We start from the raw sequence: 14,336 nt of genomic DNA on the forward strand, positions 1-14,336 counted from the left end.
GTGCCATGATTCTGTTTTATGGACACTGGTTAATAAAATCTGAATTCCCCTTCTGCCTATTAAAGTTGTAACCACAAAAAGTACACAATCCGTTCTCATTAACCATTTGATAAGCCCTTGAAATTCCATGACCAATAAAAATGTCTCTACCATTTGATGTCTCCCGTGCAGTATTTAATACATTAAATCAAAGCAAGAGAGGAAGTTTCTTAAGGAACATTCTAACATCCTACTTGTTTTTGCTACTGCTGTTGTTGTTTTTAACCTGGATTGCCTTCTCCTTTTTTGCTCTGGTCCAATGGGTAATATTCTGCTTATTCTTTAAGTCATAGTGCAAATGCCACCTCTTCCATGAAGTCTTCCTTGATTACCACGAAAGGAGTTTGCTATTCCAAATTCCAGATCTCAGAGCTTAAGCTTTCTTATTTACAGTATGATGATCCCAGGGCTATGGTCATGATAAAATGAATGAATACTTCTGGATGCTGAAAGGGTATTGCTATCACTGTTAGGAGTTTTTTAAAACTCACTTGTTGGGATGCCACAAGTTGGAAGAAATGGGATACAACATAGAAGTTGGCTAAAGTTTAGTGTCATCAGGACAAAATTTTTACCTCTGAGTGAGAAGTACCAACTAATTATCTGCAGGACGATATTTCATGTCTGAAAGAAAAAAGCACGGAGGTCCTGAGATGGACATACTATGTGGCTATGTGACCTTGGGAAAGTCCCTTTACTTTTCTGGGATTCAGTGATCTTTCGTGTAAAACAAATTTATCAAACTAAATTATCATTAAGATTACTTTTGCCTCCAGGATTCTGGAGTGTAATTACAGATGATACAAACCTTTAAATTGTGCCCAAGGTATTTGCAGCCTTAAAATGAATTAATAACGTACCTAATCATGCCTATAGAGATCGGATTTCTCCTGTGTAATTGCTGTTCCTGGCTTCATAAAGATAGAGCAGAGAAAAATTTCATTATCTTATATTCCATGCAAAGTTGATTTGTTATCTGAAATATGCTTGGATAATTAATAACTGGAAGTAGAACTCTCCATCTCATTGTTATAGTATCATCTTGACAAAATACCTAGTCTCTTTTGTAGGGAATATACCGAATTCTGTAATGTTTGCTGGATGTGTGGAGGATAGAAAAAAATCTCAATGATAGATCAAATAATGGCTGACATTTATGATAATCTTCATTATTTGTAGTAGTAGTAGAAGCAGAAAGGTCAGAGGTGTTTGAATCAGAGCAACTCCATCTTGAATAGGGGCTGGGTAACCTAAGGCTGAGACCTACTGGGCTGCATTCCCAGGAGATTAGGCACTCTGATTCATAGGATAGGAGGTTGGTGAAAGATACAGTTTGTAAAGGCCTTGCTGATAAAACAGCCTATGGTAAGAATCCAGCCAAAACCCACAGAAACCAAGATGGTGAGAAGACTGACCTCTGGACATCCTTATTGCTCATTATACACTAATCATAATGCATTAGCATGCTAAAAGATACTCCAACCAGCACCATGACAGTTTACAAATGCCATGGGAACATTATCCTATATGGTCTAAAAGGGAGAGGAACCCTCAGTTCTGGGAATTGCCCATGCCTTTCCTGTAAAACTCATGAATAATCCACCCTTTTTTTTTTTTTTAGCACAAAAGCAATAAATAACTATAAGTATCTTATGCCAGCAGCTCAAGCCACTGCTCTGCTTATGGAATAGCCTTTCTTTTATTTCTTTACTTTCCTAATAAACTTGCTTTCACTTTACTCTATGGATTTGCTTCAAATTCTTTCTTGTGCAAGATTCAAGAACCCTCTCTTGGGGTCTGAATCGAACCCCCTTACTATCAACAGCAATAGTGCTAATGCTTGTTGAACATTTGCCACGTGCCAGGCAGTGTTCTGAGTTGTGAGGTAGGTGCTCTCTTATCCTTTTTGATCTCAGAGAGGTCAAGTGATTGACTAGAATGATACAGCTGATGTGTGGAAGAAATGGGGATTCAAATGCTGTTAGAGCTGACTCCCAAGTCCTGGCTCTCAGGTGGAAGTTGAAGATGACAGGGATTCTGTGCCATTAATGAGAATTAGTACCCCATTTGCAGAAGACTAGCACTATAAGATAGTAAGAGCAAGGCTGATAATCAGCTGCTATGTGCATGTATGGCTCTACTGACACTCAAAATACATAAACAACTGTTGGAAACTGCTGTTGCTCTGACTCTGAGTGTCCACCCCATGGCCTCAAGCTACTGTGACCTCTTTTATGGGACCCACTTCCATCTTGTACTCTCTCAGTATCTCTTAATAACCTAGAAACAAAAGGTTGTGATATCTACCACAGTCGGGGAGTCCAGGATCTTGCCCCAGGGTTAAGACTGGCAACCAGTGTGACCTTTTTACTCCTGTCACATAATGACTGTGAATTTAAAAAAAAATACTGCTCTTGGTAAACAGGGCTGTGTATCGATATGCTGATAACATTTGGGGAAAAGGGTCTGTGCTTTTTCTTCTATGGGTAGGTGGGGGTGGTTGGGATGGGAGACTTCCTGAAGCATTGACTTGCCCAGGACAATATTCAGAACAATAAAGTTGTGACATTTCAGTAGCACCATTCTAAACACCGTTCTCTAAATAAAAGCAACCAAGAGCTCTTTGGTGAATTGGTTGATCCCAGGGCTGGGGTTGGGAAAATACAGAATGAGCCTGGAGCATCTAAGAATGCCTAATAGTAAGGAAATGCTTAAAAAGTCAACACAAGACAAAAGATAGGGGCATGCTGAAAAGGCACAAGAAATACATGGAAGAGCCCTGACTGGCTAAAGTGAGAACAGCTTGACCTACAAAACTTGTAATGATAGTATTAGCTTACAACCTAAAGAATAAAATAAAAACATTCATCAGTGCATTTTGATATAAATAATGAACTCAACAAATAAATGGGGGAGAAGTGACAACTCTTCTTGACAGATAAATTCCAATTAATACATGTAAAAGGAATGGAATAAATAGAAAATCATCATTACAACACACACTAATAATTAGTGCCAACAAGCTCTTCTGATGGATACTAGAATTGGTAGGTAAAAGTTTAAACAGAAACATAGTATTTTCATAGTTGCAAAGTATATTCCCCAAATATTTGGTAATGACAAGGGGAAAATAGTAACTTTACAGGGGAGAACATGGCAGACACCACATTAGAGAAGTGGTGGAGGTTAATATCACCAGTAATACCTGTAGATATCATATACCCTGTGAATTGACAAGTGAGAAGCCACATCACCTCCATGGTATTCACTCCAATAATGCATTTCCTCAATATAGCAATGAGAAAACACCAGACAAACACAAATGAGGGACTTTCTTCACAATAACTGAAGAGTACTCTTTAAAGTGCCAAGGTCACAAAAACAAGGAGAGAAGAAATTGTCATAGATGGGAGGAGCCTTAGGAGACATGACAACCAAATGCAAATTGAGATCTTAGATTGAATTGATAAAAGGACATTAGTGGAAAACTAATGGGAATAATTCTTCAGTTTAGTTAAGAGAAGGAGTGTAGAAGGTTAATTTCTCAGGTTTGATCATTGTTCTTTGTTTATGTAAGGGGTACTTAATATAAAGGGATACAGAGTGAAGGGTAAGGGGAACTCTGTACTTTTTTGGGTAACTTTTCTCTAAGTCTAAAATTATCTTAAAATAAGGAGTTTTTTTAATTTTTAATTTTTTATAGAGATGGGGTCTCAGACTCCATCAAAATCCAGGCTGGTCTCAAACTCTTGAGCTCAAGCAATCCTCCTGCCTCCACCTCCCAAAGTGCTGGGATTACGGATATGAGCCACCATACCCGGCCAAAGTAAAGAGTTTTTAAAAAGGAATTTAAGAATCAAAACCCAGGAGAGTTTTCTACATTGTGGCCTCTGAAGAAAGCATTTTCCCTTTTTCATGAAACCTATAGAATTAAGGTTGGGCACGGTGGCACATGCCTGTAATCCCAGCACTTGGGAGGCCGAGGCAGGTGGATCATCTGATCTCAAGGAACTTGAGACCAGTTTGGGCACCATGGTGAAACCCTTGTCTCTACAAAAAACCCACAAAAATTAGACAGGCATGGTGGCATATACCTGTAGTCCTAACTACTTGGTAGGGACACTGAGCTGGAAGGATTGCTTGAGCCTTGGAGGTGGAGGTTGCAGTGAGTCAAAATGGCACCACTGCACTCCAGCCTGGGCAACAGAGTGAGACTCTGCCTCAAAAAACAACAACAAAAAAAAAAAAAAAAAAAAGAAAGAAAAGAAAAGAAAATACAACATATGGAATTATATGGAATTTATATTTATCACAATAAGCACGTTTGAGGAAAACATTTAAACTGTTGACCATCAATTGCAATGCTTGCTTTCTTAAAAAATATTCATTCAACAATTCTTTATGGATCTCCTTCTGTGAGCTAAGAACTGTACTACTGTGAATACCTTTTCTTAGACTTTGTATAACCTTCATTTCAAAACCTTTCTGTCATATGAAGCAAATGAAGTTTCCAAACATATATTAATTTCTCTCAAGAAATTGTTGCTGGTCAGGTTGTACCACAACAACGCCCAGGTTGGCTGTTGGTGCCTTTATTTGTTTCCTTGAGTTACTTGGGGTGCAGTTGGTTATGGTGGGGTTTGGGAAGTTTTTGCTGTATTTCACTCCAAAAAAAAAAAAACACCCCACAAAAACCAAAAAGCAAAAAAACTGCGCTTGTGAGTTCCTGTTGTGAATAAATGAGAACACGCTGTTATGCCACTGTGCTTAGGAGCCATCAGGCTTAGCTGGTCTGTTGCCCCCCAGGAGTAAGGAAACAAACAAAGTCTTGACAAGGTGCTATCTAAGTGTCTCTCGCATGGCCCACTGTGAATTCTACCGTCACTTTAATGTGATACAACTTAATTCATGGCTGCTGGGCTGTAGCTTCAATTATGTATGTAACATGAAATGGGAAAAACAATCTAAGCTGGTAGTTTTGCTCATGGACAATATTTTAAATGCACAAACTGATGAAAGGATTACATAGTATCTTGCAGGGAGTAATGGAAACAAAATTATGGGGCATTACAGTGGCTGAAATTTAGTCAGTTCACATGACATAGTTTCAACTTTTCTATCAGTTTCTTTATATGCTTCAGCTTAAGTGTTTATCTGTCTTGAACTTTGGTCTACTAATTAGAAATATAAAGACCCACTTAATCCACTTATATAGATGTGGTGATGGTGAGTAGAAGGAATAAAAGCCAAGAGAACAGGAAAGGAATGTTTGAATCTGAGGTCTTACAGAATATAAGAATAATTGTGGAAGTAATAATTGTGATAATAAAGAAGATTTATAGAAAAAGCAGCTAGAATTTATACACATCCTCTCATATCCATATATTTAGATAGATATACTGAAGGTGATTAGGTTATATATGAGGAGGAAAAGAATGGAAAAATAAAAGATATCTGCTTTATAGGAATTAGTATAGATAAGATGATCATGTGTAGCCCAAATACACATGGGGGCTTCATGTGGTCCAGGGTCTATGCAAAGTCACATTCTAAGAAGCACACTTTCAGCATAGCGAGGTGCTGAAAAGAAATCCCCATCCTTACTTCTGCCTCCTGAAAACATTAAAGGAACTCCATCCACATTGTTCAGCAACACTTACCCCAAGTTCCTTTCTACATTTCCCTGAATACCAAATCATCAAACTCTTAAGTCTGAGCTTAATGGGTTTTTCTTCTACTAGTTTTATTCCTTTTCTTTCCAGTTCTTCTTCTTCTTTTTTTTTTTTTTTTGAGATTGAGTCTCACTCTATAGCCTAGGCTGGAGTGCAGTGGCATGATCTTGGCTCACTGCAATCTCCACCTCTTGGGTTCTAGTGATTCTTCTGCCTCAGCCTCCTGAGTAGCTGTGACTACAGCTGTCATACTAGCTAATTTTCATATTTTTAGTAGAGATGAGGTTTCACCATGTTGGCCAGGCTGTTCTTGAACTCGTGACCTCAAATGATCCACCCACCTCAGCCTACAGAAGTGCTGGGATTATAGGGGTGAGCTACAGCACCTGGCCTCCAGTTCTTTATTAGGCAAATTCATTCTACTAATCTCACATTTGCCTCTTGGATCTGCTTCTTGCTTTCAATTCTGTTTCATAAAAGATCAGGAAACAGTCATTGGGACTCGCTTCCAGTGGGTGGATAATGATGGGGAGCTGAGGGGATGGGTTTTAGAAACAAACTCTGTAAGGAAGCCGCCCATGGAAGGTCTTGGCTTGCTCCAGTCTCAAGCTGGAAGTCAGCAGAATTCCTTTGGTTTGTAAAGAGATTCCTCTTCCTCTTTCAACAGGCTCTGTCATCATGCCCTTGGTTGTAGAAGGAGCTTTTCTCAGACTTAAGAATGGAGAAACTGGAGAATGGAGCCAGGTTATAATTGTTACCCAGGGGCAATCCAGATGCAGTGGGCCCTGGGGAGCACCGCTCCTGGTCTCTCAAAGCAGCTGCCTCCTCAGCCAGCTCTTTCCCACAAAAGTTTCATAAAAGCTCTCTATTACATAATTATACTTCCGTGTCTTGTAGTTATGTGAGGTAACTACTTGCAATTAGCATGTTTAATTAGCAAATTAAGTGTTATAATCACAATATGGAGCAAAATTTGTCATGAAATTGGAGTTCATAAACAAATGGCTTTTTTCTTTAAGGAGGGAAAAAAAAGTCTTACAAAATCATGTAAACCTTCAGTTTTGGTGGATAGTGAGATTTAATTTATGTCGAGTGCTAAAAGGGGAGCTTTCCATCTGTCTCCCAGATGGAGCCTGCTTTCCCCCTTTAGCTGGGTATTAGTCACTGTGGTGTGTAACTGTCCTCTTCGTTACTCCTGGGCTGTGTGGAGCTGATTTGCTGGAGACATGTGTTATAGCATGTTGGTGCTCAACTGGTCCAGTTCGTTCTGTGCAAGAGATGCTCAGGGTGCCCTACTGTGTGATAGACTTTGAGGTGATGGAGATGAGCTAAGCAGCTTAATTTGGGAACCAACTTCTAAATATATTGGAAACTAATAGAGGAATGTGGCGAATGCTGTGGGAGTGCAGAGGACGGGGTAATTAATCAGTGGGCAATCAAGGTAGCCACTTGGATGTGGCATTTCCCAGGAATAAAAAGTATATGCAAACCACCGAACCAAACCAAGGTGTAAATAATTTGTTCAGACCCTACTGTATATACCTACACCACACTTCTTAATGTGGAGTTCAAAGATATCCCCTACTGCTTCTGTAATTGGGCTTGACTGTCTTCTGGGCCTTGCTTCATTCTCTTTAAGGATAGTTGATGAGTTTATCAATTTTGTGACCATGTAAGATATGAAATTGTAGGTAAAATTTTATGGATTTCCATTGTTCTATAGAAAAGATAAATGAATTTATCTATAGTGATGTGGCATACTTCCAGTGATGTGTGTGACCTACAAAATATTAATACTACTGATCCATATAGTTGGCCCTTGAACAACATGAAGGTTAGGCATGCTAACCCTCAATGCAGTCTAAATCCACATATACCTTTTGACTCCTGTAGAACTGAATTACTAATAGCTTACTTTTGACTGGAAGCCTTACTGATAACATAGAGAGTAGATTAACACATATTTTGTATGTTACATGCATCATGTACTATATTCTTATAATAGAATAAGCCAAAGAAAAGAAAATGTTATTAAGAAAAGCGTAAGGAAAAGAAAATATATTTGCTACTCAATAAATGGAATTAGATTATGAGAAGGTCATCATCCTTATTGTCTTCACAATGAGTAGGCTGAGAAGGAAGAAGAAGAGGTGTCAGAGGCACAAGAAAACCTACATATAATTAGATTTATAGAGTTCAAACCTGTGTTGTTCAAGGACCAACTGTATTGACAAAAATAATTTTATTAATGTCATAAATATAGTCTGGGAGATAGAGATAGGAACAGAGCTCCTACCTTAACATTACCAGGGAAGACAAAACAACATAAAGATGGCAGAGATGGCCAGTTGACCAAAGTATGCACTCTCTTTTTATACAGTAGCACTGTAGTTAGGAAGCAGCCAGGGATATTTTTCAATCCCCCCCACCCCTTGCATCTAAATGTAGCCACATGCCTAAATCTTGCTAACAGAACCTGAATGATACAATGTGTGTCACTTTCAAGATCACCAGTATATAAACTATGTCTTATGTCTTCACCCTTTTTATCTGATTCTGCAAGACCTTGGAAGCCTATGTGTTGAAGATGGCAGTCACAAAATGCAAGGAGTGTGCTCAGGTTAAATGGACTGTTGTTTAAACCAACAAGAAATGTATACTGTAGTAGTCATGAACATTTTTGTGTTTCTACATCATTGCATTCTACATATGCAAACCTTTTGCATAAACTAAGGTTTACTTATTTTATGCAAAAGGCAAGTTCGACAGAATGTGTTGTTAGGATGATGCTAAATGCAATGGAACAAGAGATGAGGAAGACTGAGAAAATTAAGGAAAGCCTCTGAAGTGGGACAAAGTGTAAGGAATGTTTCGATGATGAGTAGATACCAAAGTCAAGGGCCCACAATAGGTCATACAGGGGTGGCAGAAAGTGGGAGACAGAAGGTGAATATTCCGAGCAGAGAGAACAACACAAGCAAACTCCTGGAAGTGAGAGTGAGTGGAGTGGCTCAATATGGCTGGAGTAGATAATGGAATAGGGATGGAGGTTAGAGAAATACACAAGGTATTCATAGATCTTGAAGGAGTTCAGATTTGACTCAAAGGACAAGAATAATGAGCTATAAAGAAAAATGACCTAGTTGGATTTGGGCTTTTGAAAGACAACTCTAGTTGCTGTATGAAGGATGAAGGAGATGAGACTAGACTAGGCAGGGTGCCTAATGCAAAGGATATATTTTAATCCTGGTGATTAAAGGCAGCAGCACAAACTGAGGAAGAAGAGGTAATGGTAACAGAGAGAAGAGGCAGGATTTGATGACTAGATAAGGGAGAAAAGGGACACATAGTCATCCCTTGGTATCCAAGAGGGATTGGTTCCAAGACCTTCTCTCCTGACCCTTCACCCCACCAATGCTCAACTCCCTGATAAAAATAGCTTAGTGTTTACATATAACCTACACACATCCTCCCACATACTTTAAATCATCTCTAGATTGTGTATAACACTAATACAATGCCTACACATCAGTTCATTTGTATGGATTCAACATAGTACTTGGCAGGTGGCAAGTTCAAGTTTTGCTTTTTGTAAGTTTGTGGAAATTTTTTGGTTCCAAATATTTTTAATCTGTATTTGGTTGAATTTGTGGATGTGGAACCCCCATATTCAGAGGGCCAACTATGTAGAACTAGAGCCAGAAATAAATGCCAGTATAGGAAAGGGCAAAGGGCTCAGAATATGTAATGATGGTGCCAATCTTGGTTTTGCTGTTACGTTGGTTCATGTGTTTTATCTCAGTAGATTTAAGTTACCTAGAAAATAGGCATACAATTTAGTTTGCAGGGTTTTTGCCAGTATAAAATAAGACCTAGCATATGGAAGTATTATACAACTCAGCAATGGTTTATAAAGGAAACTTTCTTGCCCACAGAAAAAGTCTACATAACCCTTGTCCAAATCTCTCATGCCTCAGAATCTGAGCAGTGGAGTATCTTTAAGACTCTTGAAAGGTGGAATTTTAGGAGTTCTACATGGAGAAGAATCACTTTTTACGCCAGTGGATCAACCTCATAGGTATTGTGAGGGTGGCATCTCCCGCAGTGAGCCGACTACTTCCCTTAAAATGAGTTGTAGAGGCCTCAGAGTGGCTCAGCTTTCCTTAGCACTACTGTATTTGGAGACATCATATGTCTGGACATCTTTAAGGGTCATCTTTCATTCTGGTATAGCCCCTGAAGCCCTGCATTTACAGCTTCCTGAAACTACTCAGGTCATCTCAGTCTTTGGCTACTAAGGGTAGTAATAAGTTCTCTGCAATGGAGATCAGTATTCTTAAGTTTCTCCATTTCTTGCAAAAAATAATGGCCTGTAGAGAGTTGGACAGTTCAGAATGACTCCTCCTTTGCCAAATTAAGTCATAGATGGCTTCTTTGTGAGCACAGGGTAGAAACACGGGACCGTCAAAGACTACTTACCATGCAGTTCTGTTACATAACATATCTATAGTGGGGTAGTTTTCCTCGATTCCTGGTACCAGCTAGGTTCACTGTACTATATTTTACATTTAGTGATAAAGGCACTGAGTTCATTTCTTAAAAACAGAACTACCTCTGCATAACTTGTAAGATTTAAATATTTAGTTTTGTCTGACGGCATAAACACTCGCCGTTTTCCTACACATCTGGACCTTGGAGATAATTCAAATTTATATCTCTTCAATCAGATTGACAGCTTTTTTTTGGACCTAAATAAACCCGATTTAAACACTTTTTCTTAAATGTACTTTCTGAAGCTTGGCTAGACAACTTGGCAGGTGGCAAGTCATTGGAGTTCATGGCAGAATGAATCTTTGATTGAAATACCTGGGTCAAAGACAAAAAGAAGAAAGGAGTTCATACAACACAGCAGCTGGTATTATAAACTCCTTGCATAAAAAACAATTTGCAACATGTATAGATGTATCATTAGTGCTTTTGGAACAATAAGGCTTTCATTTGATTGCACCATTTTAAATGTTTGATGGAGTATATTGTGCTACCTAATTTAGTTTTTTTTGAATGGCAGCATGGATGATGTTCCCCATTTGCATTTGCAGTTCATCAAGTGCCTGCCATTCTCCTGTAATGAGAAATGATTCCAGAAGGGAAAGATAAGACATGGAGTGAAAGGCAGTAGACCATCAAAAAGCAATGCAGCCGTATGCAAGATGGTAGGCCCCAGGCACAGGACACTGAGTCCAGGCTGTGCAGCTCTCTTGGAGGGACGTTCTGCCTGGCTTTCCCCTAAAAGCCAGCTGTACAGCATCTATTAATATATACAAGGGGCAATGGAATGGGCTGTGGATTTTCTGCTCAGCAAGTATTCCCATCTCCTTTCTGGTAACACTGCCTCCCTTCCCTTGAGAAACTTCTCCACTGGTACATGTGGTCTCTGTGGTACAGTCAATCCTAACACCCTCTTTCTCCTCCAGACACATCTGGAGTGGGTGTATAAACCAGGCTGGAACAGTCTGAGTATACTTTTCTCTCTCACCACAATGATTGGCTCAGGAGCAGGCATGTGATCAAAGTCAGACCAATCAGATTCTGTCCCCAGACTTTACCAAACTAGTTGCAGAGACAGCTTGCTCTTGTTTTTGGCTGACAAGATGTAAACATATAGACCTAACAGCATCCATCTTTCTCACACGTGGAAAGGGCCTCCCTGAGGCAGGAGGGGACAAGATGAGTGTATAAAAAAAGCAGCACCTAGCCAGATATAGAGAATGTCCTAGAGCACTCATACACCAAGTCTCTGCATTCAGGAAAGAAATCCACCCTTGGACTCCCCAGGTATATAAGCTCATACATTCTATTTCTTCCACCTTTCTATGCAGCTGCTTTAACTTGGGTTACTGTCAGTTTAAATAAAAGAGTTCTGATGAATACAATTATAAAAAATGCAATTACAATGAAGGAATCAACTGAAATTATCTATAACTCATTCTACCAAGACCCAGGTCTAGGAATTACTCATGCGAGATTTTTGCATCTAATGTATGCAACATGATTACTTATAGCATTAATTTTTTAATGAGAGTGATAAAAATCATATTAAAGTCAGCAAAGAGGTTATTTTTTTCCTCATGTGTAGAAGGAAATTGTGTTTAAATGTTGGAGGGAGAATGCCACCATCCATTGCCGTAACAGGTACAGTTGTATATAGCAACATACTCTTAGACACAGGCAGAAAGTTCTCTAAAAGTCAGGGTCATTATGGAGAAAAATTATCCCTTTCTCAACACTTGTATCCTGCTCTCTATTTGAAGTCTCCATTTCCTGTCATTTCTGTTTTTTTTTTTTTTTAAATAATAGCTTTACTGCAATATATTTCACATACTATATAATCTGCCTATTTAAAGTGTACATGCGATTCAATGATGTTTAATACATAATATTACAGTATTGTGGAAGGGTTACACAATCAGTTTTTAGAGTATTTTCACCACCCCAAAAAGAAACTCTGTGCCCTTTGGCAATCCCTCTCGAGGAGCCCCTTCCTTCAGCCCCTGGCAATCACTCATCTGCCTTTTGTCTTTATGAATTTCCTTATTTTGAAATTTCATATAAATGGAATACTGAAAGGAGAATAAAAACTTTGGGACCCCAAACTGATTATGCTGAAGGGAAAGGTCAAGCCTGAGAGCTCAATCACATAAAACTGCCTCCTGTTTTTTTTTCCTAAAAAGATAGCTACAAAGATAAAAGGCTGTATACCTCTCTCACAATTTGCATACAAGAAAAATCCTTGTGGGCCCCAAGATCTTTACACAAAAAGAGTTCTGTTGAATTTCACCCTGACAATGTAAATTATCACCTTATCCTCACAGGTATGGACAAATGACTCAATTAGAAGTCATTCCTCATCTGAGACAAATGTATATCTGACTGATTCCTTCACTCTCTGTTTACTCTGTCTTATGTAAAAATGCAGATTCACTGAGCATGAGACAAACTATTTCTCTACCTCCTTTCAAAGTAAAATGTGGACTCACTGAATGCTGGTCAAAGACTCAAAAGAATGCAAATGCTTGCCCCTTTTATCTACCACCCCCCTTTTTCCCTTCATTTTTTTCTCCTACTGCCAGCTCTTTCCCCTTTAAATATTTGAAGTCCTTAATCTCTCTTTGGAAAAAGCACGGATCACTGATACTCCTGTGGTTTCATGTTCCTTTTTTCCCACGGCATCTTGAACCTTGGCAAAATAACTGTCTAAATTAATTGAGATCTGTCTCAGATACTTTTTGGTTTAGAGAACCATGCAATATATGCTTTTTTGTGACTTGCTTCTTTGGCCTGATGTCATATTTCAAGGTTCACCTATTTAGTATCAGTGGCCATTCTTTTTTACAGCAGAATAATATTCTATTCTATGAGCATACCACATTTTGTTTATCAATTCATTCACTAATAGACTTTTGGGTTGTTTCTACCTTTTGGCTATTTTGAATAACACTGCTATGAATGTTCATGTATAACGTTGGTGTAGACATATGTTTTCATTACCCTTGAGTATATACCTAGGAAAGCAAATGCTGGGTCATATGGTAACTCCATTTTTAACTCTTTGAGAAAATGCCATCCTGTTTTCCAAAGCCACATCATTTTTTATTCCCACCTGAACTGTATGAAGCTTCTATGTTTTCCCCATTCTTGCCAGTATTTATGTCATTTTGATTATTGTTCTCCTAGTAGGTATGAAATAATATCTCATTGTGATTTTGATGTGTATCTCCTTGACGGTTAATGAGGTTGACCTCTTTTCATGTGCTTTGTGGCCATTTATATATTTTCTTTGGAGAAATGTCTATTCAGATCATTTGCTCATTTTAAAACTGAGTCTGATCACTTTGATAGGAAGAGTACATTAGTGAAAAGACTTTTTTGCTTTTCTTCACAATCCCCCCTCCTAAGAATGTAAGTAAAGATCCCTGTTGGTAGCTGATTGGGCATCAAGGAAGAGGGGTGCATCTAGGTTCATTCTCAGGTAACTGGATGGGTAGTGGTGCCATCTTTAGAGATGGAGAATAATGTGTAAGGTGGAATTTAGAGCTATGGGATCTAATCCTGGTGCTGCCACTCCTAGCTATGTAGCTTTGAAAAAATTAATCATTTTTTGCCTTCATTTTATTATGTGTAAATTGAGACCAGTAATAGTGCCTACCTCATTGAATTAATGTAAAAAGTAAATGGGTGTTTATCATTATTCGCTTTCTACTTCTTCCTCTCCATCATCTTCTTTGATATCACCATCATCATCATCATTGAGAATGCAGGAGGAAGAGGAATTTAAGAAAAGGTAGGTGATCTGTTGATACACTCCATTTTGGGCATGCTCATTGGAGTACTTATGGACCTCCAGTTAGAGACGTCTAGTAGTTAAGAGGATGAGGAACTAGTAACCAAAGCTGGTGGTTATGAAGTAGGAAGACTCTAGTGATGGTGCCATAGGAAGTTAAGGAAGCAGAAGGTTTAACAAACAGGTTGCTCTATAATACTAAATATTCTATAAAGGTCAAATAATACAGGGAACTAGGGCGCCTACTGAATTGAGTAATAAGGAGATCATTGGTAGCATTTCAA

Source organism: Callithrix jacchus, chromosome 15 (genome assembly GCF_049354715.1).
Source record: "Callithrix jacchus isolate 240 chromosome 15, calJac240_pri, whole genome shotgun sequence".
NCBI lineage: Eukaryota > Metazoa > Chordata > Mammalia > Primates > Cebidae > Callithrix > Callithrix jacchus.